The sequence below is a fragment of the Mesoplodon bidens genome (genome assembly GCF_964165515.1).
Source record: "Mesoplodon bidens genome assembly, contig: HAP1_SCAFFOLD_164, whole genome shotgun sequence".
NCBI classification, from domain to species: domain Eukaryota; kingdom Metazoa; phylum Chordata; class Mammalia; order Artiodactyla; family Ziphiidae; genus Mesoplodon; species Mesoplodon bidens.
This window is the reverse complement of record NW_027671188.1, coordinates 186,962-213,286: the sequence shown is the minus strand read 5'-3', so window position 1 is coordinate 213,286 and position 26,325 is coordinate 186,962. Positions and strand designations below refer to the sequence as shown.

The 26,325-nt window shown below is 39.4% G+C and overlaps 1 pseudogene across 1 annotated transcript in view; it reads left to right on the top strand.

The window, feature by feature from the left end:
* LOC308611705 (ubiquitin-like modifier-activating enzyme 1) overlaps positions 1–24,162 on the top strand; it is a 50,780-nt pseudogene extending 26,618 nt beyond the window's left edge. Inside the window, exons 4-22 of the transcript in view lie at positions 7,539–7,673; positions 12,249–12,346; positions 12,433–12,579; positions 12,703–12,878; positions 12,998–13,102; positions 13,193–13,273; positions 13,604–13,759; positions 16,187–16,353; positions 16,476–16,672; positions 18,306–18,370; positions 18,592–18,787; positions 19,448–19,509; positions 19,632–19,818; positions 21,695–21,849; positions 21,948–22,040; positions 22,164–22,345; positions 22,632–22,732; positions 22,837–22,909; positions 24,026–24,162. The product of the transcript in view is annotated as a ubiquitin-like modifier-activating enzyme 1 (transcript). The remainder of the gene's footprint in view (positions 1–7,538; positions 7,674–12,248; positions 12,347–12,432; positions 12,580–12,702; positions 12,879–12,997; positions 13,103–13,192; positions 13,274–13,603; positions 13,760–16,186; positions 16,354–16,475; positions 16,673–18,305; positions 18,371–18,591; positions 18,788–19,447; positions 19,510–19,631; positions 19,819–21,694; positions 21,850–21,947; positions 22,041–22,163; positions 22,346–22,631; positions 22,733–22,836; positions 22,910–24,025) is intronic.
* The last annotated feature ends 2,163 nt before the right edge of the window (positions 24,163–26,325 follow it).

Here is a 26,325-nt window from a genome sequence, read left to right as displayed (position 1 = left end):
TTAATATGAAGTATCACGTTGATTGATTTGCATATATTGAAGAATCCTTGTATTCTTGGAATAAACTCCACTTGATCATGGTGTATTATCCTTTTAATGTGCTGTTGGCTTCTGTTTGCTACCATTTTGTTGAGGATTTTTGCATCTATATTCATCAGTGATATTGGCCTGTAGTTTTCCTTTTTTTTATTATATCTTTGCCTGGTTTTGGTATCAGGGTGATTGTGGCGCCATAGAATTAGTTTTGGAGTGTTCCTCCCTCTGCTATATTTTGGAAGAGATTGTGAAGGACAGTTGTTAAATTCTCCAAGCCAGAAGGGACTGGCAGGATATATTTAAAGTGATGAAGGAGAAAAACCTGCAACGAAGATTAATTTTTTTTTCCTATAAGTGAGATTACACCATTTTTGTTTTTATTTGTCTGATTTACTTCTTAAGTACTTCTTACTTCTTCTTTCATCATACTTCTTCTCAACATCTCTTACTATTAGAGATGTTGACTTAACATAGTGCCCTTAAGGTGCACCCATTTTGTTACAAAGGCACCATTTTATTACTAGTATGCCTGAATATATTTTTATTGTGCCACTTTTATTTCCTGCCACACAAAATAACTTGCTGGGGCACCTTTCCTTTATCCATCTATTCAGGCTAAGTGTGTAGTTTTCCTGGTATGGCATTTGAGAATGATGGTGCAGTGTACATGGTATTCAGTTGTTTTTTAGAGTCGGCATTTTTCCTTCCATTTTATAAATAACCAAAGATTTTGTTCTGGATGATTTGGTAGCTCTAATTTTTGGTTTTATGAGAAACCTCCAAACTCTTTTCTAGAGTGGCTACACCAAACAGCATTCCCAACAAGAGTGTAAGGTGTTTCCCTTTTGTCATGCCTGCTGTCTTCTCTTTTTTGATAATAGCCAATCTAACAGATATGAGGTGATATCCCACTACTGAGGTTTTGCACTTTCCTTATGTATGTTGGATATTAGCCACTTCTAAGGTACGTGTTTGTAAATATTTTATACTATTCTATAGATTGCCTGTTAATTCTGTTGATTGTTTCCTTTATTATGTAGGAATGTTTCAGGTCAATTTCACTTCACTTAAATCTTGATTTTGTTGCCTTCTCTCCTGCTGTCATTGTCAAGAAATTATTGCCAAGGCCAATCTTGAGAAGTTTGTTCCTTATCTTTACTCAAAGGCTTTGAAACATTTAGGTCCTATCTTTAATACATTTTCCCCAATATTATTGAGATATAATTGACATATAACCTTGGTAATTATAAGGTACACAGCTTGATGATTAGACTTACATCTATGTTGTGAAATAATGTGATAATAATGTTAGTTAATACTTCTATCACCTCACATAGTTACCATTTTTTTGTGTGTGCTGTAAGAACATTTAAGATCTCCTTTCCTTGTAACCTTGAAATATGCAATAAAGTGTTGGTAACTAAGTCACTATGCTGTAACTTAGATCCCAAGAATCTACATATTTTATACCAGGACATTTGTACTCTTTGACTCTCATCTCCTTATTTTTCCCAAACCCACACCTATTAAATACATATCAACTCTCTGTTTTGATGACCTCTGCCGTTTAGATTTAATAAATAAGTGGGACCACACAGTTTGTCTTTATGTCTCTGAATGTTTCACTAAGCATAATGCCCACAAGTTGATTTCATGTGGTCACAAATTGCAGGATTTTCTTTATATGGCTGTTTAATATCCATTGTGGTAATATATACAGTTCTTAATCCGTTTATTCATTGATAAACAGTTAGTGTCTATGCCTTGCATATTTTGGTAAATATTAATACAGTGAACATGGGAGTTCAAATATCTCAGTAAAGTAACTGATTTCATTTCCTTCAAATATGTATATTCAGAAATGGAATTGCTAGGTTATATGGTGGTATTATTTTTAGTACTTTGAGGAACATCCTAATTATTTTATGTAGTGGTTGTACTAAGGTATATTCCCACCAACAGTCTGTAAGTTTTCCCAGTTTTCTACATGCTTGACTACACTTTTCTGTCTTTTCCTTTTCATAATAACCACTAGGAAATGTGTGAGTTGACATCTCTTTGTGGTTTTATTTTGCATTTCTCTTACTATTACAGATGTTGAGCAAATGTTCATGAGTCTCTTGGTCATTTGTAGGTCTCCTATGAAGGTAGTATATCAGCTAAGGTGTTCAGCCCACGTTTTAATTAGATTATTCAGCTTTTTTTTAATTGAATCCTTTTATGTTTGGACATTAGTCCCGTAGCAGGCATGTTGTTGGCAAATCTTTTCTCCCATTCCATAGGAGAATTCTTATGCCTCCTGTTCAATGCCTCTTCACTCTGTTCAAGTTTCTTTTTGTGCAGAGGCTTTTAAATTTGATGTTGTCACACATGTTGAATTTTCCTTTTGTTCCTTCTACTTTTGGTATCATACCAAAAAGAATCATTGCTGAGACAAATGCCTTGGAGATAATTTTCTGTTTAATTCTAGGCATGTTGTGATTTCTGTTCATGTTGTGTTAATTTTTGAATCGTCTAAGATGGGTGTTCAATTTTATTCTTTTCTGTGTGGATATCCCGTTTTTCCAACACCACTCAGTGTAAAGTCTATTTTTACTCCATTGTTTATTCTTGTCGTCCTTGTCAAATGTTAGTTGACTGGACATGGCTGAGTTTATTTCTGGGCTGTCAGTCCTATTCTATTGGTCTATTGTCTTTTTTATGCTAATTTCACACTATTTCGATTACCATAACTTTGTATAATAGTTTGAAACCAGAAAGTGAGTTGCAACCAGCTTTGTTTATCTTGCTGAAAATTGTTTTGGCTATTTTCAGGTTCCTTTGTTGTTTTGTACAATTTTTAGGATTGTTATTCTATTTCTAGGAAAATTGCCATTGAAAATTTATTGGGTTTCAAATGAAACTATAGATGGCTTTAGGTAGTGTGAACATTTGTACAGTATTCATTCTTTCAATTCAGAAACATGGGATAAGTTTCTATTCACTTGTGTCTTCTTCAGTTTTTGTAAATGTCATATTTTTAGGTGTACAGATGTTTTTGTCTCCTTGCTTAAATGTAGTCCTAACATTTTATTGTTTTTGGTACTGCCGTAAATGGAAGTGTTTTATTTCTTTTTGTGTCTGCTATTTTCTTGTTAGTGTATACACATGCAACTAATTTGGTATTTTTGTTTCACAGCCAACAACATTACTGAATTTGTTTATTAGTTCTAACAATTTCATGCGGTTTTTGGTGGAGACTTTAGGATTTCCTTCATACAGCATATTTTATCGTCCAACAGAGGCATTTTTACTTCTTCCTTTCCACTTTTGATCCCTTTCTTTTCTTTTTCTTGCTTAATGCTACTGGCTAGGTATTCTAATATTATGTTGAATAGGAGTGGTGATAGTGGGCATTTTTTATTTGTTCCTGTCTGAGAAAAAATGTTTTCAGCTCTTCACCATGAATATGATGTTAGCTGTGGGCTTGTTAATATATGACCTTTATTACATTTAAAATGTTTCTTCGCTACACAGTTAGTTGAGAGCTTTAATCAAGAAAGTCTAAAAAATACTTTCAAACATTTCTTCTGCATGCTGTTCCTGTGGTTAATTAAAAGTATTGATTTTAATATGTTAACTACCCTTACATCCTAAGGAGTTATCCCACCTTATCATGTTGATCCTTTTAGTGTGCTATTGAATTTGGTTTGCTAGAATTTTCTTGAGAATTTTTCGATCAATATGTACAAGTATATTGGCCTGTAAGTTCTGCGTTTTTTGTTTGTTTTGTTTTGTGATTCCCTTGTTATATCTTTATCTGGCTTTGTTAATCAGATAAATGCTGGTTTTATAAAATGAGTTTGGAAATGTTTCCTCTTTTTTAGTTATTTGGTAGGGTTGGGAAGGCCTGGCAATAAATCTTCATTAAATGTTCAGTAGAATTCACCCATGAAATGATCTGATCCTCGACTTCTCTTTGTTTGGAGAGTTTTGAATACTGAATCAATTTTCTAATTCATCATTTGTATGATCAAGACATACTTTTTTTTTGTCTTCTTCGTGATGGTCTTGCAACATGGTACATTAGAGTTAGTGGAGATTTATGCATTTGTGTGACCCTGTTTTGTAGCTTTCTTTATTATTATTTGTATGCTAGGGTGTCAGTCACAATTTCTCCTCTTTCAATTAAAGTTTTATTTATTAAGTTCTTTTTTCTCTTCATTAGTCTAGCTAAAGCTTTGTCAATTTTATTATGCTTTACAAATACCAGCTCTTGGATTCAGTTTTTAAATAATTATATGATTATTGTTTTATTCATTTCCATTTGAAAATTTCATATTTCTTCCTTTTATTCTTGGAAATTAATTTGTTCCTTTTCCCTAGGCCTTCATGTATAAGGATAAGTCGTTTATTTAAGATCATTCTTTTCTCTTAATAAAAGAAGTTATGAATGCTAAAACTTCACTCTTTAGATTGATTATGCTACATCCCCAAAGTTTTGGTATGTTGTCATTTTTGTTTATGTGAAGGTAGTTTCAGATTTCCCTTTTGACTTCTTCCTTGACCCATAGATTTTTCCAGTGTGTGCTGTTTAATTTTACATATTAGGAATTTTTCACTTTTTCTCTTGTTACTGATTTCTAGCTTCATAACGTTATGATAAAACAGGATGCTCAATGTGGTTTTGATCTTCTTAAATTTGTTAAGGCTTGCTTTATGTACCAAGGCAGTGACTATCAGGGGGAATGTTCCATCAGCACTTAAGAAGCATGTGGATTCTGGTTCTGATGAATGGAAGTTCTCTATAAGTTTATTAGGTACCTTCTGTGTCTTTATTAATTTTCTAAGGTAGAAAGTGGGATAATATAGTTCCTTAGTATTATTATTTTTACTGTTGGTTTCTCCTCTCAGATCTCTTAATGGTTGATTTAAATATTTGTTTAATCATGCAACATTCAGTACATATATATTTACAATTATTATAACCTCTTGATAAATTGATCCATTATTATTTTATACTGACCTTATTTATCACTTCTGAACTACTGTGACTGAAAGTCTGTATTACATGAGATTGGGAGAGCCAGTCCTGCTCTTGTTTGGAAAGTGTTTGCACTATCAGTTTGTATTCCCACACCTTTAGCTTATGTGTGTCCTTAAAGTTAAAATGGCTCTTATAGAGAGCATATTCCTTTTTTTTAACACCTATATCGGAGTATAATTGCTTTACAATATTGCATTAGGTTCTGCTGTATATCAAAGTGAATCAGCTATAGATATACACATATTACCTTATCCACTCCCTATTGCATTTTCCTCACACCATCCCTATCTCACCCAGCTAGGTGGTCACAAAGTACTGAACTTATCTCCCTGTGTTATGCAGCTGCTTTCCACTAGCTATCCATTTTATATTTGGTAGTGTATGTACGTCTATATGACTATCTCACTTCGTGCCAGCTTATCCTTGCCCCTGCAAGTGTTATCAAGTCGATTCTCTACATCTGCATCTTTATTCCTCTCCTGCCCCTACGTTCATCAGAACCTTTTTATTTTCTGATTTCGTACATAAGTCTTAGCAAACAGTTTTTTCTTTTTTCTTTCTGATTTACTTCACGAAATATGGCAGACTCTAAATCCATCCAACTAACCACAAAGAGCTCAAATTCATTTCTATTTATGTCTGAGTAATATTCCATTTTATATATATATGCCACACATTCTTTATCCATTCTTCTGTCCATGGACACTTAAGTTGCTTCCATGTCCTGGCTATTGTAAATAGACCTGTAATGAACTTTGTGTTCCATGACTCCTTTTGAATTATGGTTTTCTCAGGGTATAAGCACAGTAGTGGGATTGCTGGGTCATATGCTATTTCTAGTAGTAGTATCTTATGACCTCCATACTTTTCTCCGTAGTGACTGTAACAATTTACATTCCAAACAACAGTGCCAGAAGTTTCCCTTTTCTTCACACCCTCTACAGAATTTATTGTTTGTACCGTTTTTGTTGATGGTCATTCTGACTAATGTGAGGTGATACCTCAGTGTAGATTTGATTTACATTTCTTTAATGATTCATGATATTGGGCAACCTTTCATGTGTTTTATGGCAATCTGTATATCATCCTTGGAGAACTGTATAGTTAGATCTTCTGCTCATTTTTGGATTGTTGTTTGTGTTTTTGGTTTGGAGCTGCATGACCTGTTGGTAAAATTTGGAGATTAATCATTTTTCAGTTGCTTCATTTGCAAATATGTTCTCCTATTCTCAGGGTTGTCTTTTGGTCTTGTTTATGGTTTCCTTTGCTGTGCAAAAGCTTTTAAATTTCACTAGGTCCCATTTGTTTATTTTTGTTTTTACTTCCATTTCTCTAGGAGGTGGGTCAAAAAGAATCTTGCTGTGATTTATGTCATAGAGTGTTCTGCCTAAGTTTTCCTCTAATTGTTTGGTCATGTCTGACTTTACATTTAGGACTTTAATCCATTTGTGTTTATTTTTGTGTATGGTGTTAGTGAGTGTTTTAATTTCATTCTTGGACATGTATCCGTCCAGTTTTCCAAGCACCACTTGTTGAAGAGGATGTCTTATCTCCATTGTATATGCTTGCCTGCTTTGTCAAAAATAAGATGAGTATATGTGAGTGGGTTTATCTCTGGGCTTTCTATACTGTTACATTGATGTATATTTCTGTTTTTCTGTCAGTACCATACTGTGTTGAGGACTGTAACTTTGTAGTATAGTCTGAAGTGCAGGAGCCTGATTCATCCAGATCCGTTTTTCTTTCTCAAGTTTGTTTTCGTTATTCGGTGTCTTTTTATTTCCATACACATTGTGCAATATTTTCTTCTGATTCCCTGGAAAATGCGATTGCTAGTTTGATAGGCATTGCATTGAATCTGTAGATTGATTTGGGTAATATAGTCATTTTTACAATGTTGATTCTTCCAACCCAAGGACATGGCATATCTCTCCATCTGTATCACCTTTCATTTCTTTCATCAGCATCTTATATAGTGTTCTGCATACAACTCTTTTCTCTCCCCGGGTATGTTTATTCCTATTCTTTTTGTTGCAATCGTAAATAAGAGTGTTTCATGAGTCAAGAGGAGTTCAAGTTGTCTAAAAGCCTACATGTCATTTGTAGAAAGGATCTAACCTTCAGGTATACCCTGAGGTATGTCTTTGCATCTATGGCCCATGGTGCCATTTAGGGCATGTCTATTCTGGAGGGGACCTATACAGGTGGTGTTTAGGGACTGAGGGGAGGGATTTGGATGTCTCTTTGGGGGCATATCATTTTGCGCCAGGGCTTAGGAATATTTGGCAGATGGTCATTGGTGGCCATGTTTCGATAGCACATGGTATTTGCAATGTTCTCCAAAGGGAGGTGGATTTGGGTAAAATTGGAGATTTCTAATCAAGGCAGGATTTGAGGAATATTGTTTAAGTAAGGGTCCTAGTACAAGTGTTGGGATCTTGCCAGAATGACTTTTGTGACCCAAGTTCCATTATAGGGTCCTCCAAGCATTTGGAGATCTGTGTCAATAAGATTCGATTCATCGGAAATCACTTTTCTCGTAAAGATAGTCTTCAAATCAGGCTAAGAAAGGATACTGGAGATAGTCAACTGGGATCTGGAGAGAAACAGGGTACCATTAGGACTTCATTTTCTATAGTTTTACTACCATTCATGAACATATGGCGCCCTTCTTGTCAGGAATGGAGAAAGAACAGTTGTGCTGCTGGGACACAGATATTATCATGCAAAATTACATGCATTGGTTATTCATGAGGGAAAGTATAGTCCCAATTTAGAGAGGATCTATTTAGGACAGATGTACATCTATCATGAAGAGTATGGCCTTTGCTCATTCATGTACATAAACTATGTATAATTTTCCCTAACGGGTTACAGAGTTGTGAGCCTTGTGTCTAGCGAAGAAGTACATACTTCTGTATATGAGGAAGGGAAAGCCTTCTGGTCCAGTATGTCAGTTACCTGCAAAGTTTCTAAATGAAAAATCCAGCATTGTTCTCTCCCTGCTGTGTGATCACAGGCAATTTCTTTTCAGCATCCATTGGTGGTAGGAAGGTGATGATAAGAAGAACAGCAAATACTTACATGATCTTTACAGTGTGGTGAATGTAAGTCTTTATCAGGTGTCATAATACACCAGGTAATTTAATAGTATTCCAGCTACTAATGTTAATTAGGTAGTATGTACTCTGTGTCACACTCTTTTTTATGCCCTTTATTCATATTTAGTCATTTAAACTCTACCAATGGGGAAAGTTACAATCATTATCCTCATTTTATAGATGGCCCAGAGAAGTGAGGTCCCTGTCTTCAGGTCACACAGCTGATAATCATGGAAAGAATTACTGGAAGGGTCCAACACTTCTCTTGTGCCAACTGCGGGCTGGAACACGAAAGGATCATTGTTTCTTCCTCAGAAAGGACAGCTAATGAGTTATGTCAGAAGATGATAGTGTAAGGCCCTCCAAAAATTCTTTACATTACAAACCTACAAAGTTGTCAGACTCAACTTTTTCAGAACTCTGGAAATTGACAAAATTTCACAGGAACTAGGGAAGTATTTACGTGTTTAAAAATGACTGAATCTTGGTAAGATCAGCAAGCTCTAGAGACTTTAAATGGTCACAATCCCATCCTCCTTTTTTCCAGCTTAATAATAGTACATATTGAAAGAGTATGCATTCCTTTTGCATCGAGTAGCCACCAGAAGGAGAAGAACAAAGTGAGAATTCTTTCAGAACCTCATCTCCAAAGATTTATCATTATCTGATGTGACTGAGATGTTCCTTGGAATTCTGCGTTTGCAAGACTGTATATATTTGACATAATTTGGAGGTCACCCAGTGCAGATGTACTTTAACCTGGGGAGTTGTCAAAATAATTATGGGGGCAGAAAGAAAGTTTTAAGAATTAATGCCAAGAAACATCCCAAATTTGATGCAAAACATCATTATACAGATTCGCCCAGCTAAACAAACGCAAAGCAGGTTAAACTCAAAGAGATCCAAGCAACACATATCATAAACTACTGAAAGCCAAAAACCAAGAGAGAATTGTGAAAGCACTGTGTAGCAACCCATGACATGTAAGAGATTCTCAATTAAGCCAAAAAAAAAAAAAGACTACTCATCAGACAACATGCAGGGCAGAAAACACTTCGATACATTCATAGTGCTAAAAGAAAAAAAAAAACTGTCAACCAAGAATTTTATATGCAGCAAGACCATCTTTTGAAACTGAGGACAGGAGTAGGACAATTCCAGATAAGCACAAAATGGAGAGGATTTATTGCTAACTATCTGCCCTACAAGATGAGATAATTCTTGGAGAGAGTCCAAACTAAAATGAAAGACACTTTGATGATAACTCAAATCCAGAGAAAGAAAGAACATCTGTAAAAGTAATTATATAGGTAAATATAGAGTATAATTTAAACGATTTTTTTGTTTGTATGATTGTAGTCTGAATAATAGTCCCCCAATATGCCCACATTTTAATCCCCAGGACATGTATGTTATTTTATGCAGAAAACTTTGCATATATGATTATATTAGAGTCTTCAGATGGGAAATGTTCTTGGGTTACCTTGGGTGGATCTAATCAAAATGCTTCTTATAAGAGGAATGAAGGAGATGTCGGTGACAGAGGACAAGTTAATGTGATGACAGAAGTAGATAATGAACTGATGTATTTGAAGGTAGTAGAAGGGGTTACTAGACTAGGAATACTAGCAACCACTAAGCAAAAAAAAAAAAAAAAAAAAAAAAAAGGGCAAGGAAATACATTCTCCCAGCAGAGTCTCCAGATGGACCCAATCCTGCCAACATATTGACTTTAGCCCAGTAAAATGGATTTGGGACTTGTAACATGTAGTATTTTAAGAGAACAATTTGTAAAGTTTTAAACAATTGAATTCCTGAAAATGTGTTAAAGCAACAATAGTAAACAAATGCAGTTACTTTTTTCTCTTACCTGATTTAAAGCATTACTCCACAGGAAAAAAAAATTAATTGGTGCTGATGTAAAAAGTGTATAAAGATGTAATTTATGATAAGAACAACACAAGAAAAAGGATAAACTAGATAAAAGAAAAAATTCATATTTTGAAATTAAGTTGGTATTAATGTGAACTAGGTTGTTAGAAACTGTCAGTTTACTTTATAACAACCTAATTCCAGAGCAACCACTAATAAAATGGCTCTAAAATGTATATAGTAAAAGAAATAACAAATAACCATAAAAGTGGTACACTAGAAGATGTCCAATTAAAAAGCAGATTGTCAGTATGGATTTTTTAAAAACATGACCACCTATATGTTGTTAAAGAGACAAATCTTAGTGTGAAACAAATAGATTTTAAGTAAAATGTTGCAAAGATAAGTCTCATGCCAAGAAAACTCGAAAGAGAGTTATAGTGACTATACTAACAACAGACAAAACAGATTTTAAATAAAAAAATGAGACAAAGGACAGTATATATTACTGTATTATTATATTAGATTAACAATATATTATTGATAAAAGGGTAAATCTGTTGAAATACACAAGAATTATAAACAAATGCTCACCTAACAAAAAAGTTCCAGATACCTGAATCAAAAACTTACAAAATTTGAGAGAGAGATAAATAGGTTCAACAGCCTATCCAAATGAATGACAAAACATATGATCACCAAGGGAAGAGAAGACCTAAACAAAACTATGATATAAACCGAGTGCACTTAACAGACATGTACACAACATTCCTCCCAAGAACAGAAGAATACAATTTCCTTTCACTTGAACTAGGAATGTTCTCCAGGATAGACTTCACGTTAGGCCATAAAACAAGTGTCAATAATTTAAATCACACCAAATTGTTCTCTGACCACAAAGGAAAGAATAATGGGCATCAGTAATAGGAGGAACTTGTGAAAACTTGTAAATATGTGGAAATTAAACAATGCATTCCTAAGTAATAAAAGAGTCAAACAGTGTCCAAGAGATATTAGAAAATACTCTGAAGTGAATGAAAATGTAAACACAACATACCAAAACATGGGATTCGGCAAAAACAGAGCACAGAGGAATATATATATATATATATATATATATAATATAATATATATATATATATATATATATATATAATACATTATATACATTTGTATAGTTTTCTCCATGTCTCTTCTGCAGTTTATTAAATATTTATTAAATATGGGTTTATAGTTTTATGAAATTGGGAAAATTTCTGCCCACATGTTTTTTGAAAATATTACTTTCGGAGCTCACTGCCATATCATTATCTCTTTCCAGAACTCCAATTACATGAGTATTAAGGCACTTGACTTGTTTGACTTTCCCCCCACACACACACCTTTTGTATTTTGCATAGTTTCTTCTACTTTGTTAAACTTCCTAATTTTTTCTTGTGTGTTAATTTGTTAATCACATCTGTTATGTAAAATCACAGGTCAAGAACATTAAAACATCTATTATAACTATATTTCACATGTCAAAGAAATTCCCAAGAAAGGGGTGGGCCAAAAGAGTTTTTGAAGAAATAATGGACCAAAAAATTACAAATTTAATGAAAACTAAAGCCACAGATGTTGCTGGTAAGTTTCTGGTAAGTGTTGATGGATGGAAGGTAATTGTGAATGTTAGCGTTTTGGAGTTGTGTTTTGTGTTCCTTTAATATTTTTGAGTCTGTTCTAGAGAAATTATGTAGTTGCCATCTGATCCTTTCAGGCCTTACTTCTTTTTCTCTAGAGTGGCATTTAGGCATAGAATACCTGTGTTGTCTGAAGAAATCAGCATTGTGTTTTCGTTTTTGATTTTGTTTTATGATGTATGATACATTATTTTTATTTCTTAATTGAAGTATAGTTGATTTAAAAATTAGTTACTTTTTGCTTTACAGCAAAGTAACTCAGTTATCTATATATACATTCTTTTTCATATTCTATTCCATGATGGTTTATCTCAGGATACTGAATAGATTTCTGTGTGCTCTACAGTAGTACCCTGTTGTTTATCCATTTTATATATAATAGCTTATATCTGTTAACTCCAAACTCCCACTGTATGGGGGAAGGTGTTAGGTGAGGAATAAGGTGGGAGGTTTTCATATTCCTGTTTTGATAGTGCTGTTGATCTTGGGAGGGAATGAATTGACAGATAACCCTTCATTCTTTTCATCCCCCAGGTCCCTACACCTTTAGTATCTGTGATACCTCCAATTTCTCTGACTACATCTGTGGAGGCATTGTCAGTCAAGTCAAAGTAACTAAGAGGATAAGCTTTGTGACTATGAGCAGGAGGGTGTGTTGTAGGGTTCCAGGCATCTCCACGATTTTACTTTTTTGGTTCTGATATCTTGTTCTTCACAGAAAACCTTGCCTACTTCACAGGCAGAGCCGGACTTTGTGATAACAAATTTTGTCAAGTATTCTCGCCCTCCTCAGCTACAAATTGGCTTCCAGGTCCTGCACCAGTTCCGTGCCCAGCATGGTCAGCCCTCTCGGCCCCACAATGAGGTAGATGGGTGGGCAAGCCAACCAGGTCCTTGAACCAAAGCTGCTCTATGCCTTTTCATCTACTTAGTTTTTCTACCTCTCCCTCTCCCCACAGTGGTGTGATTGTTCTTTTACTCCTTCCAGGGGGATGCAACAGAACTGGTGACCCTAGCACAGGCTTGAATTCTCAAGCTCTGCCACCAGTGCAGCAAAAGAGTCTGGATGAAGACCTCATCCAGAAGCCGGCTTATATGGCCCCTGGGGATCTGGCACCCATCAACTCCTTCACTGGTTGTGTGGCTGCCCAGGAGTTTATGAAGGTCAGCGTGAGTGGAGACGGACAGTGCTGGGCCTGGGCCAGGTTCCTTTCCAGCCCTGCTGCTTGCTTTCCAGCTCTGATTAACCAGCGATCACATTCTCTTTCTAACCGACTCCTCAGGGCTGCTCTGGAAAGTTTATGCCTGTTATACAGTAGCTGTACTTTGATGCCATTGAGTGTCTCCCTGTGGAAAAAGAGGCCTTTACAGAGGACACCTGCCTTCCAGTATGTGATTTGGGCCCATGGAGAAGACATTATTGTGGATCTTTTTAACGTGGCTTTTCCCTAACCCTCTCTTCCCTTCACATGACTCAGTGCCAGAACCATTATGATGGGCAGGTGGCTGTATTTGGCTCTGACCTGCAAGAGAAGCTGGGTAAGCAGAGATACTTCTTGGTGAGAGAACCTTGTGGTCAAAAGCTACCTTTAGGTCCCCTAGGCTCTGGCCACCTCTTCTGGAGTCTCCTCGTGGTGTACAAGGGATGGTGTTGGCTTGTACCCTCATCTCATCCCTCTTCCATTTTCTTCGCACCAGGTCCTTTATATCCTGGTCTTGTGCCTCTTTCTTTAGAGGACCATGGATTTTTATGGCACTGTGACTTAAATATGCAGTCATAGATCCTCTTACACTCTCTTGCCATCTGCAGGGGTAGTGAGGACTGAGGAGTGGTTTTGTTACCCAGTGACCCTAACCATCTTGTGTCTCTCTTCTTGGCCACCTCCCAGGTGGGTGCAGGGGCCGTTGGCTGTGAGCTACTCAAGACCTTTGCCATGACTGGGCTAGGCTGTGGGGAGGGTGTGGCAATCACCATTACAGACATGGACACCATAGTAAAATCCAATCTGAATCGACAGTTTCTGTTCCAACCTTGGGATATCAAGGTGAGTGGAATGGATATGGTATGTGGTTCAGCTTTGTTTTTCACTTTTCTCCTGTCTTTTTCTGGTTATCTGTCTTATTGCCTTTGGACTTTTTTTTTTTTTTGGTATGCGGGCCTCACACTGTTGTGGCCTCTGCCATTGTGGAGCGCAGGCTCTGGACCTTCAGGACCAGCGGCCATGGATCATGGGCACAGACGCTCCACGGAATGTGGGATCTTCCTGGACAAGGGCACGAACCCATGTCCCCGAAACGGCAGGTGGACTCTCAAGAACTGTGTCACCTGGGAAGACCACCTTAGGACTTTTTTGTGTGTCTCTTTCCTTCAGTTCTTATTTCTTTTCTCTACCACTCACTCTTTCTTCCAGGAGATATTTATTGAAAACTTATTACATCTTTCATTTGTGAGTTTAAACCTGTCCCCAGCCATCTTTTTTTTTCTTTGGTTTTTGGTTACGGCTAATGTGGAACTCTGGAAGCTAGATTATAGAGGGATCTATCTGGGGCGTCTCTGTAAAGTTCAGTGTTATTTTGCCTGCCCAGTGTTTATCTTTCCTTTCATTTTATCATGCAAATACTAGGTACTACTTAAGTAGTTAGAATATATAAGATAGCAAATGAAAGGTTTCTGCTTTTGTCTAGTGAGAAGACATAGTAAATGAGAGATTCTCTAATGCAGTGGAGGTTGGCAGCACTCTTTCCTCAAGTCCAAAAGATCACAACTCTTTTAAGAATACTAAGACATTATGTCCTTTTTATCCTCATTTTATCAGGTGAAAGGGTAATTTTCCACTCTGTTCTAGGAGGCTGTCCATAACCCAAAAACACAGTATTTTCCAAATGACCAGACCAATTCATGATGATACAGAACTGTGCATTAACTAAAGAGCCATTCAAAATACAAAGAAAGACAGAGGGTATTGTTGTGGATCAGTATTTTACCTTTCAACTAAACTTTAAAGAAATATCGCTTGTCAAGTTTTGATATATATATAATTTTAAATATCAACAGTCATCTGAAAATGTTATTGATTTTTTTTTTCTGTGAGCCTGGATATCCCTGACATCTTTCAAGCAAAACATGTAATACATTAAAGTCAGTAAATAACGAAAATTCAGCTATCTTCTAAGACATTATATAAGTAAAATTTGTAAAACTGTAAATACAGATTGACTCCTGTCATTAACGCTTTGTATTGGAGTTTCTTTCATAGTGTTTGTAGTATATAATGGAATTATTCCATATTAATTAATTAATTTATTTATTTATTTTTGGCTGTGTTGGGGCTTCCTTTCTATGTGAGGTCTTTCTCTAGTTGTGGTAAGCGGGGACCATGCTTCATCGCAGTGCGCGGGCCTCTCACTAGTGCAGCCTGTCGTTTTGTGGAGCACAGGTTCCAGACGCGCTGGCTCAGTAGTTGTGGCTCTGGCCTAGTTGCTCCGTTGCATGTGGGATCTTCCAAGACCAGGGCTCAAAAACATTTCCTCTGCATTAGCAGGGAGATTCTAAACCACTGTGCCACCAGGGAAGCCCCTCCAATTTTAAATGGAGTAATAATATTTTAAAATGTTCTCAGATTAAATATCAAACGTAGGAAATCCTGATAGCTGTGCATCAGATAAAAAAGAAACCACAAACGTTGTTTTAACTTCATTTTGGACAACTGCTAGAGCAAATAATAAATACAATAGCACTGTATGTGGTTAGAACATAACAAGGTGAAACATACTGTGTAGGGGCAAGAATGAAAATCAAGATATAGAACTGGAAGTGCCATGAGAGGGTGGTTTGCAGTGTGGTAAAGGAAATCCACATTGGAAAGGTGGTATAACCGCAGAGAATTAAAGATGGTATACGAGAACAGGAAGAAATCTCAGGGAAGAGAATGCCAGGTGAAGTTAACAGTGTGAGCAAAACCCTGAGTTTGGAATATGACTGCTATGTTTAAGGAGTAGAGACAGAGATAGATCATGGTAAGAGAGAAGGTTGTCAAAGGAATAGGGACCAGCTCATTTCACCCTTAGTGAAAGTGGGAATCAATAGAGGGTTTTGCGGAGAGGAATGTGATCTGACTTGGATTTTCAGAGGATCCTTTTTGTTTTTGTAAGTTCAGAGGACCTTGGTTTTCTTTGCGTGAATGCACTCCAACTCGGGGTGCTAGTAACGAAAAACAGTGGATGTTCGGTAGACAAAAGAACAGATACTCAACCCATTGTCTCCTATTGTATCACTGTTTTCCTTTTTTATTCACGCCATTCCTCATTTGTCCCAGCCCAAGCTGTGTGGCATTTGTCATAGACCACAGAGCCTCCTGACCTCAGAGCCTAGGTCTTGTGCATCATTACTTAAATCAGTTTTCAGAACAGCTCTGTAAAGTTTTGTTGGGTGATTATGTGAATGACAGTTCTGTTTCTCCATCACTACCCAGAAATTGAAGTCTGATACAGATGCTGCAGCTGTGAACCAGATAAACGCACACATCCGTGTGATGAGCCATCAGAACTGTGTGGGCCCTCACAGAGAGCATGTGTATGATTGATAAATTCCTCCAAAACCTGGATGGTGTGGACAATGCCTCGGACAATGTGGATGCCCGTGAGTTTTGGGGATGGGTGAGGACGAGGCGAGAGTAATGTGTGTGTTTTAGGGAGTGTGTGTCACCGTGTCCTATCCTGATGTTATTTTCCCCACCCTCACCTGCTGCAACTTTCTCACAGGCACGTATATGGACTGCTGCTGTGTGTTGTACCGAAAGCCTCTTCTGGAGTCAGGCACACTGGGTACCAAGGGTAATGTGTAAGGGTTTATCCCCTTCCTGACAGAGTCATACAGCTCCAGCCAGGACCCTCCTGACAAGTCCATCCCCAGGTGCACACTGAAGAACTTCCCGAATGTCATCGAGCACACTTTGCAGGTGATCAGCCTTGCAGGGAGAAAGAGGTGGAACAGATATGTACTGGGACAGTGTCTCAGTTGCCAAACTCTTGTTATTCCGATGATGAAGCCTCAGTGTATGTAATATCTGCCCTCTCTTTAACTCTCCTTCACTCACTTTAAACCTAGGAGCCTAACGCTTTTCATAATGATTTCTTTAACTTGAAATTTTTATTTTGCAAGCATACAGGGAAGTATTATTTATACCATGTGAAATACTTTATGTGAGAAGTGTATATCTAAACGGTGAGGATATGTTTCTTTGTGTACAGGATACTATTTTGTCGTTGAACAAAATTAACTTAATATCATCTCTGCTAGTTATTTAGATATCTCTAATATTAAGTCCATATTTAGGAATAATTCTCTAATTGTTTCCCAAAATATGTTTAATAGTTTGTCAGCATAGTTGTGTTTATATAGTACACATACATACAAAAGAGCATAACTCTCATGTACATTGACAAAGTAAAAGCACCCCATTAACTGGTCCTCAGAACTTGGCCCTAATTACAGTCCCCTTTCAAACCACAAATAACCATCCTTTTATCAAAATGATTCTTAACCCAGTCTTTGAGGCTATGTTTAGGAAGTATGGGAACAGGAAGAAAATGAGCAGTAACAGTTCAGTCTGTCACTTTTCCTTCCAGAAGGGAAGAGTTTATACTTGTGGAGTCAGTTCAGTATGTGTCTTTCTCCCTTTCCATGCATCCCATGTTGGTGTGTGTGTGTGTGTGTGTGTGTGTGTGTAGATACAGAGAGACGGAGAAAGAGATGTGTTTTTGTGTGTGTGTTCATTTCTATACATATAAATCCTCTACTAGGTTATGGTTCTATTATTGTGTTTCTCTCTACCCAGTATGCAGAAAGGCCAATAAAAAGGATTTTAAAACTAATATACTATGTGCCCTTGGACTTAACCACTTCATGCTTCAGATTCCTTATCTGTAAAATTGGAATGACAGTAGTAACTCTCACAGGAATTCTGAAAAACATGTATACTTAATATGCCCTTGTGACTTTCAAACTAAGCTTTAAATGTGTACATGTTTGCTTATTTCTTATTAACTCCCTGAGGTGTAGTTTTACTGTTACAGTGTTTGTCTTTAAAATGAGGAAACACAAGTAAAGATATACCTGATTGTCACAAGACTGTGGCACAGCTGGCCTTTGAACCTGGATTTCGAGCATCAAGGTGCTCCAGATCACTTCACCAGTGACTATTTATCGACCTCCGAATTCACAGGGGTCAAACCTCTATCTTACTTTCTTCCCAGTCCCCAGAACCTGCATAGAGATCGTTCATGTTTTATTCTTGGTGTGAACTTTTTCTTGAATTGATGCATGACATACCTAGGGTAATGTGTACATCTTAATAAATTCTGCATGAATGTACACTTGTGTGTAAACCTCTTCCCAGATTAAGATCATAGGTTTTTACATTGAAGTGGTGAGGGCTTGACAAGTTTGACCAGACAGATTGGGAGGGTTTTCTTCCTCTGTTCTCCCATAACAGCCATGCTCTTCCTATTTGCTGTATTTCCTGATGGTGGTCCTAAGGCCTACAGAAACTTATTTGTTTCCCATAACCCACGTAGTGTTGATTTGCTCTGTCTGCCGTGGATGAGTTTGAAGGTCTCTTCAAGCAGCCAGCAGAAAACGTCAACCAGTACCTAATGTGAGTAATTCTGTCCAAATCCTCGCTCACCGTGTCTGCTGCCTGTCAGTCAAAGCATTCTGTAACCAGTGTAACACTTAGGACCTGGTCTACTTTTCAAATAATCTAATGATTCCTTGGGCCTTATACATTTGGGAGTCAGCACTGACTTTTCATGCTGTTAAGCTCCCTCTGGGATCACTGTGTAACTCTGAGTTTGTGTCCTCTCTAATTCTTGATAGGGATTCAAAGTTTGTGGAGCAAACACTGCACCTGGCAGGCATCCAAACCCTAGAGGTGCTGCAGGCTGTGCAGCTCAGCCTGGTGCTTCAGCGGCCACATACATGGGCTGACTGTGTGACGTGGTCTTACTAGCACTGGCACAACCAGTGCTCCAACAACATCAGACAGCTGCTGCACAGCTTTCCTCCGAACCAGGTATTACACTCTTCTGGGCTCCATTTGTCAGAATAGGCTTACTGGAAGCAGTTTGTTAAACGCTTTTGACATGGTTCATTGCAGTTCATCCATTTGTGGCAAGACCACCAAGTCCCAGAGATCTCATTAAATGGTTAAGTGAGTGATTTTTGAAGTCAAAGACCTGTTCCTCCCAACCTCTCTCCTCTACCTGCCCAGCCCTGTTCTCTCAAGCAACATACTTGGTACCTATTCCCTTAGATATGACATGAGTCATTCCAGATTCCCTGTCAGGGCTATAGAGATTGTAGAAGAGAAATTTTGGTGTTAAGAGCACAGGACCTAGGTGGCTTCAAGTCTCAACTGCATTTGATATTGGGACTAATCATGTATTTTCTCTCTGTGCCTTAGTAGCCTCATGTAGGAAGTTGGAATAATGGTGACCTAATTTCATGAGAGTTCTATGAGGGTTGATTTATATTTACTAAGTTAATAAATTAAATATGTTACTACACGACTGGCAATCCATAAAAGTTTCATAAATAGCTCTGTGTCTGGCACAAAGGGAGTGCCCAGCGATATACTAATTTGGGACTTCCGGGCTTGAAAATGAGGAGTCACAATTATGAGAAAGACCTCTCCTCTCAGGTCCCACTCTCCCACATCTTTCTGTTTTCCTAGCTTACAAGCTCAGGAGCCCCTTTCTGGTCTGTGCACAGCCGCTCATCTTTGATGTCAGCAATGAAGTCTCCTCCCTCAGGTCTCCTACAGTCGGGTCAAATGTGGGTACGTGGATGGGAAGGAGGCTGCAGCTCCTAAGGTGAGTACTGATATGCTTACCCCTCCATACCTTGCCTTCTCTTAGCCCCTGCATCTGGACTAGGTGATAGCTGCTGCCAACCTGTTTGACCAGGCCTATGGGCTGAGGGGCTCTCAGGACCGAGCTTCTGTGATCATACTCATTCAGTCTGTGCAGGTCCTTGAGTTCACCCCAAAGTCTGGTGTCAAGATCCATGTTTCTGACCAGGAGCTGCAGACCACTTCGTGTGTTGGTGAGGATGTTTATCTAGTTGGCCTAGAGCTAGCATCCTACTTATCACCTACCTATGCAAGCCTCCCCTGTACTTGTGTTTTGCCACTGGCTCTGCTCTGAGATCTCAGGCCTGAGATTAATCCACACTGTCCTTTGGTCCTTGCTTCTTCCAATTTAAAATAAGGTTGGTTGGTTGAGGCAAGTTCTCTGATGCCCTACTACTTTGTTCTTCCCACTGTTTCTCCCTCAGGTGCACCAGTTGTCCAGCTCTTTTCTGTGTGTATGTTTGCTTTGTTTTGTTCTTTCTCTGTTTCTTTTTGTGTCCATATGCAGGGACAAATGGATATGATCTTTACCAGTAGGCTCTCTGCCTTGATTTCTTCCTTGATTCATTTCATTATAGATCTCCTCATCCACCTCCCCCCTTCTTTGGTATGCCTGTTTACCCTATTGTTATTTATTTATTTACTGATTTATTTATTTATTTAGGCTGTGTTGGGTCTTCGTTTCTGTGTGAGGGCTTTCACTTCTTGTGGCTCACGGGCCTACTTGCTCTGTGGCATGTGGGATCTTCCCAGACCAGGGCTCGAACCCGTGTCCCCTGCCCTGGCAGGCATATTTTCAACCACTGGGCCACCAGGGAAGGCCTAACCTATTTTTAACCTCCATATATCTTTCCTCATCTCCCTCTCTAGATAGCCCTCCTCATCTCTCCATCTCTAACTACCCCCCAACTCAAATTTCCCCCCCTCTACCCTATTCTGTCTCATGCTCTGTAAGTCTTCCTCTACATTTCATCTTCTTTGTATATATCCTTCAATTTCTTCGTCTGTATATCTCTCCCCTCCTGATGTATCCCCCGCATTTCCCTTCCGAAATAACTACTCTCTCATGCTCCTCTTTGTATATTTTCTTTATTTATCACCCTACGTGTCTCCCTTTCAGGTGTTTTGAACTTTCCCATTCTCTGAACGTTCTCATAATCTTCACATTTATCCTCCTTGGTCTCCCTCTTCAGATTTTTTCACGTCTCTCCCATTTCATATTACTCTCTTCTTGGCTGTCTGTACACTTTCCCCCTATGTTCCTTTCTGTATCTCTTATCCCTCTGTCTCTTGTTTTCCCTCGTATCTTCCTTCATGTCTCCCCATCTCTCTCTATGTCTTTCTCTTGAAGTATGTTCTCATTGACTCCTTTTTTTTTTAATTGTGGTAAGAAACACAAAGGATTTACCATCTTTAAATATAGTAGACTTCCAGTTTGGAAGGCTTAATATTTAATGGAATGGATTTTAAGGCTTAATATTTCATTGGATGGATAGATCACATTTTTCTGTCCACTCATTCAGCAGTGAACAACTTCTGTGCTTTCACCTCTTATCTGTCATGATTAACGCTGCTGTCTATATCCTTTCTTAGTGGCTTTACCTGTTGCCCTCAGTGTCTCTACATATCTCCATGTCCCACACACCTGTCTACCTTTTTCTTTTCTGACATGTTTTCTGCCCTATCTTTCCCCCTTCTTTTCTCTTTCCCATGATGTCTCTCCTTTTCAAATCCTTTATCTGCCTGAACATCTCTGCCCCACCCTGGATTCCTGCTGGCACCTCAGACCGTGAACAGGGATTTAACATGTATCTAAGGACTAAAGTGTACTTCCTCCCTTTCCGCAGTGGATAATCAACTGCAGGAGCTCAAGCCATGCTGACCAACCAGAGAGCCTCCCTGGGTTCAAGATCTGCTGTGATGGGGACCTCAACCGTGTATGAGAAATGGCTGAGCCACCCTAAGTTTTTTGGGGATTACAGGCCTGACTGTAATTATGTTGTTGTTGTTGTTGTTGTTTTCGGTACGTGGCTTTCTCTCTCTTGTGGGCTCTCCCATTACTGAGCACAGGCGCCGGATGTGAAGGCTCAGCAAACATGGCTCCTGTGCCCAGCCGCTCCCTGGCATGTGGGATCTTCCCCGACTGGTGCACGGACCCGTTTCTCCTGCATCGGATGACCCAAGTATCTTTTGTGGTCTGGGCTAGTATTTGGCTGGTCTGGCAGGTAATTGAGGTGAATATACCTCAGTTCCCAGTATCCAGGAAAACTTTTTCTCCTTAACTCTGTCTCTCCTGTTCTTCCTCTGTCTCCACTCACAACAGGATGATGACAGCAACTTTCCTATGCATTTCATTGTGGCTGTATCGAGTCTCTGGGCAGAGAGCTATAACATTCCCCCTGCTGACCGGCATAAGACTACAATAGTCTATACCTAACCTTGCATCCTTTTCCAAGTTTAACTCTGCCACATTTGAAGTCTTCTGTAGACCTTGAACGTCTCTAACAACTACGTCTTCTCATCACCTTCTGTATTACAGATCAAGCTGATTGCAGGGAAGATCATTCCAGTCATAGCAGCTATAGTTGGCCTTGCAGGTCTGGAGCTGTACAAGGTAGTTCAGGGACACCAACAGCTTGAGTCCTATAAGAACAGCTTCATCAACTTGGCCCTTCCTTTTTTTTCCGTTTCTCTGAGCCCCTTGCCCCACACCATCACCAGGTAAGGGCTTGCTTATATAGAATCCTTTGGTGTTGCCCATCAGTGATTGATGCTATGTGTGTGTGTGCATGCGTAGAAGTTGTGTGTATCTTATTTCGGTAGAACTGGCTCTAGTTTTCATCATACCTGGTGAGAGGCTTTTTTAATTTTGTGTATCCTTTGTTCATTGTTTGAACCTGTGCAAAGTAGGAATGGAACTGGCATGTTTGTGAAATGAAGAGGAGCGTATGATTAGGGCTTGCTCCCATTTTACTCTTGGTGCTTTACTCTGTGCTTTGTCCCATAATACTACAACCAGCGTGGTCACTGTGGGATTGCTTTGAGGTACAGTGGCTGCAGCCTAATGGTGAAGAGATGCCCCTCAAGCAGTTCCTTGACTATTTTAAGGTAAGACCCTTTCACTCACTGCACCTGTGGTGGTGGTTGCCCAGGTTACTGGTACTGTCCATCCCAGTGACCCTGTTGCCCCTCCTCGTTTCCACCCTCTTCAGACAGAGTACAAGTTAGAGATCATCATGCTGTTCCAGGGTGTATCTATGTTCTACTCCTTTATCAAGACAGCAAGTAAGATCAAAGATCAACTCAGGCTTGAGTTGGGTCAGTGTGCAAACAGAAACAGGTCCTGCCTGGGGTGGGAAACATCAGCTAGCTATGCAACTCATCTTCACTGTTCTCTTAACTTTGTCTCTGTAAGTCTTTCCTCTCTGTTTACTTCACAGACTCTCTTTCTCCTCACTCCAGGATGTCAGCAATAGTGAAACGAGTATCAAAGCAAAAGCTGGGACACCACATTCAAGCACTGTTTCTTGAGCTGTGCTGCAACTAGAGCGGCAATGATTTGGATGTCCCCTATGTACGATACACCATTCGCTATTCCCTCTACACCCATCTACCTCATTCTCAGTCAAATCAATCTATTTCCATTTCTCTTATAGTTGTCGCAAATGCTGAGCCTTAAGTTCTTCTGAGGACTTTTTGTTGTTGCTGCTGCTTTCTACTGTTTGGAGTTGGAATTCTTAATAAAGAGTTATTAATCCAAGTGTGTCATATCCTTCTTTTGTCAAAGGCCCGTACCCTGCTGTCTGTGGGAAAGACCAGCCTTTCTTTAGCTCTGTAGGTTCAGGTGATAGTATGAAAGGCTCAGCCCCTCCCACCAGCATGGAATTTGCCTCACATCCAAGCTTATGAGAAAAGATTAAATCCAACTGTTCTGGTAAACCATTGGTTTGCTATTTTTTCCTTTGTCCTCTCTGTTTAAAAAGAAATAGAGGGGGAGTTCAGGAAGATGGCAGAAGAGTAAGTCACGGAGATCACCTTCCTCCCCACAGATACATCAGAAATACATCTACACGTGGAGCAACTCCTACAGAATACCTACTGAACGCTGGCAGAAGGCCTCAGGCCTCTCAAAAAGCCAGAAACTCCCCACGTACCTGTGTAGGGCAAAAGAAAAAAAAAGAAAAAAACAGAGACAAAAGAATAGGGATGGGACCTGCACCAGTGGGAGGGAGCTGTGAAGGAGGAAAGGCTTCCATACACTAGGAGCCCCTTTGTGGGCGGAGACTGCTGGTGGTTGAGGGGTGTAGCTTTGCAACCACATAGGAGAGCACAGCAACGGGTGCGGAGGGCAAAGCAGAGAGGTTCCCACACAGAGTATCGGTGATGACTGGCACTCACCAGCCCAAGAGGCTGGTCTGCTCAATGGCCGGGGCATGCAGGAGCTGGGAGCTGAGACTCGGGCTTGGGTCAGAGCGCAAGGAGAGGACTGGAGTTGGCGGTGTGAACACAGCTTGAATGGGTTAGTGCAGCACGGCTAGCCGGGAGGGAGTCCGGGAAGAAGTCTGGAGCTTCCAGAGAGGCAAGAGACATTTTCTTCCCTCTTTGATTCCTGGTGCGTGAGGAGAGCGCTACTTAAAGGAGCTCCAGAGAAGGGTGCGAGTTGTGGCTATCAGCGTGACCCCAGAGATGGGCATGAGATGCTAAGGCTGCTGCTGCCACCACCTAGAATCCTGTGTAGAAGCACAGGTCCCTCCTCATGCCTCCGTGAACAGGAAGCAGAGCAGCCCGCCAGTGTCAGGGTCCCGAGATCCAGGGACAACTTCCCCAGGAGAATTAATTGTGCACCTCAGGCTGCTGCAAAGTCACGCCAGATTTGGACACCACAGGCCAGACCTGCATCCATATGCCTCCATCCCCACGGCCTGAGAGAGGCAGAGCCACTGAATCAGTGGCTCCTTTAACCCTGTCCTGTCTGAGCGAAGAACAGACACCCTCAGGCAAGCTACATGCAGAGGCAGGGCCAAATTCATAGCGGAAACACAGGAGCTGTGCGAGCAAAGAAGAGAAAGGGGGCTTCTCTGGTGGCACAATCATTGAGAATCCGCCTGCTAATGCAGGTAACACGGGTTCGAGCCCTGGTCTGGGAAGATCCCACATGCCACGTGGAGCAACTAGGCCTGTGAGCCACAACTACTGACCCTGCACGTCTGGAGCCTATGCTCCACAACAAGAGAGGCCACAACAGTGAGAGGCCTGCACACTGTAATGAAGAGTGGTCACTGCTTGCCAAAACTAGATAAAGCCCTCACACAGAAATGAAAACCCAATACAGTTAAAAATAAATAAATTAATGAAAGTACACTTAATTCAAAAATATATTTTTAAAAAACATTTCACACCAGGGTCAAAAACAAAAACAAACAACAAAACACAGACAACAAAAACAAAAAAAGATAAAGGGAGATCTCTCCCAGCAGCCTCAGGAGCAGCGGACTAATTCTCCACAATCAACTTCATGTACCCTGCATCAGTGGAATACCTGAATAGACAATGGTTCATCCCATTTTGACGGGTGGACTTTGTGAGCAAGATATATTATTTATTCCTCTTTTCCTCTTTTTGTGAGTGTGTATGTGTATGCTTCTGTGTGAGATTTTGTTTGTATAGCTTCGCTTTCACAATTTGTCCTATGGTTCTGTCAATTTTTTTTTTTTACTTATAAAATATTTCTTTCCTTAATAATTATTTTTTATTTTTGTTTTAATAACTTTTTAAATTTTATCTATCTTTTCTTTTTCCTTGCTTTCTTTCCTTCCTTCCTTCTTTCTTTCCTTCTTTCTACTTTTTCTCCCTTTTATTCTGAGCCATGTGGATGAAAGGCTCTTGGTGCTCCAGCCAGGAGTCAGTGCTGTGCCTCTGAGGTGGGGAAGCCAAATTCAGGACACTGGCCCACAAGAGACCTCCCAGCTGCACATAATATCAAATGGTGAAAATCTCCCAGAGATCTCCGTCTCAATGTCAAGACCCAGCTTCACTCAACAACCAACAAGCTATGGTGCTGGACACCATATGCCAAACAACTAGCAAGACAGGAACACAACACCACCCATTAGCAGAGAGGCTGCCTGAAATCATAATAAGGCCACAGACACCCTAGAACACAACACTAGACCTGGAAATTTTCACCAGAAAGACAAGATCCAACTGCATCCACCAGAACACAGGCACCAGAGTCCCCTCCACCAGGAAGCCTACACAACCCATTGAATGAACTTTAGCCACTGGAGACAGACACCAAAAACAATGGGAACTACGGACCTGCAGCCTGCAAAAAGGAGACCCCAAACACAGAAAGATGAGCAAAATGAGAAGACAGAAAAACACACAGCAGATGACGGAGCAAGGTAAAAACCCACCAGACCTAATAAATGAAGAGCAAATAGGCAGTCTACCTGAAAAAGAATTCAGAATAATGATAGTGAAGATGATCCAAAATCTGTGAAATAGAATAGAGAAAATGCAAGAAACATTTCACAAGACCTAGAACAAGTAAAGAAGAAACAAGTAATGATGAACAGCACAATAAATGAAACTAAAAATACTGTAGAATGGATCAGTAGCAGAATAACTGAGGCAGAAAAAATGGATAAGTGACCTGGAAGTAAAATAATGGAAATAAAACTGCAGAGCAGAATAAGGAG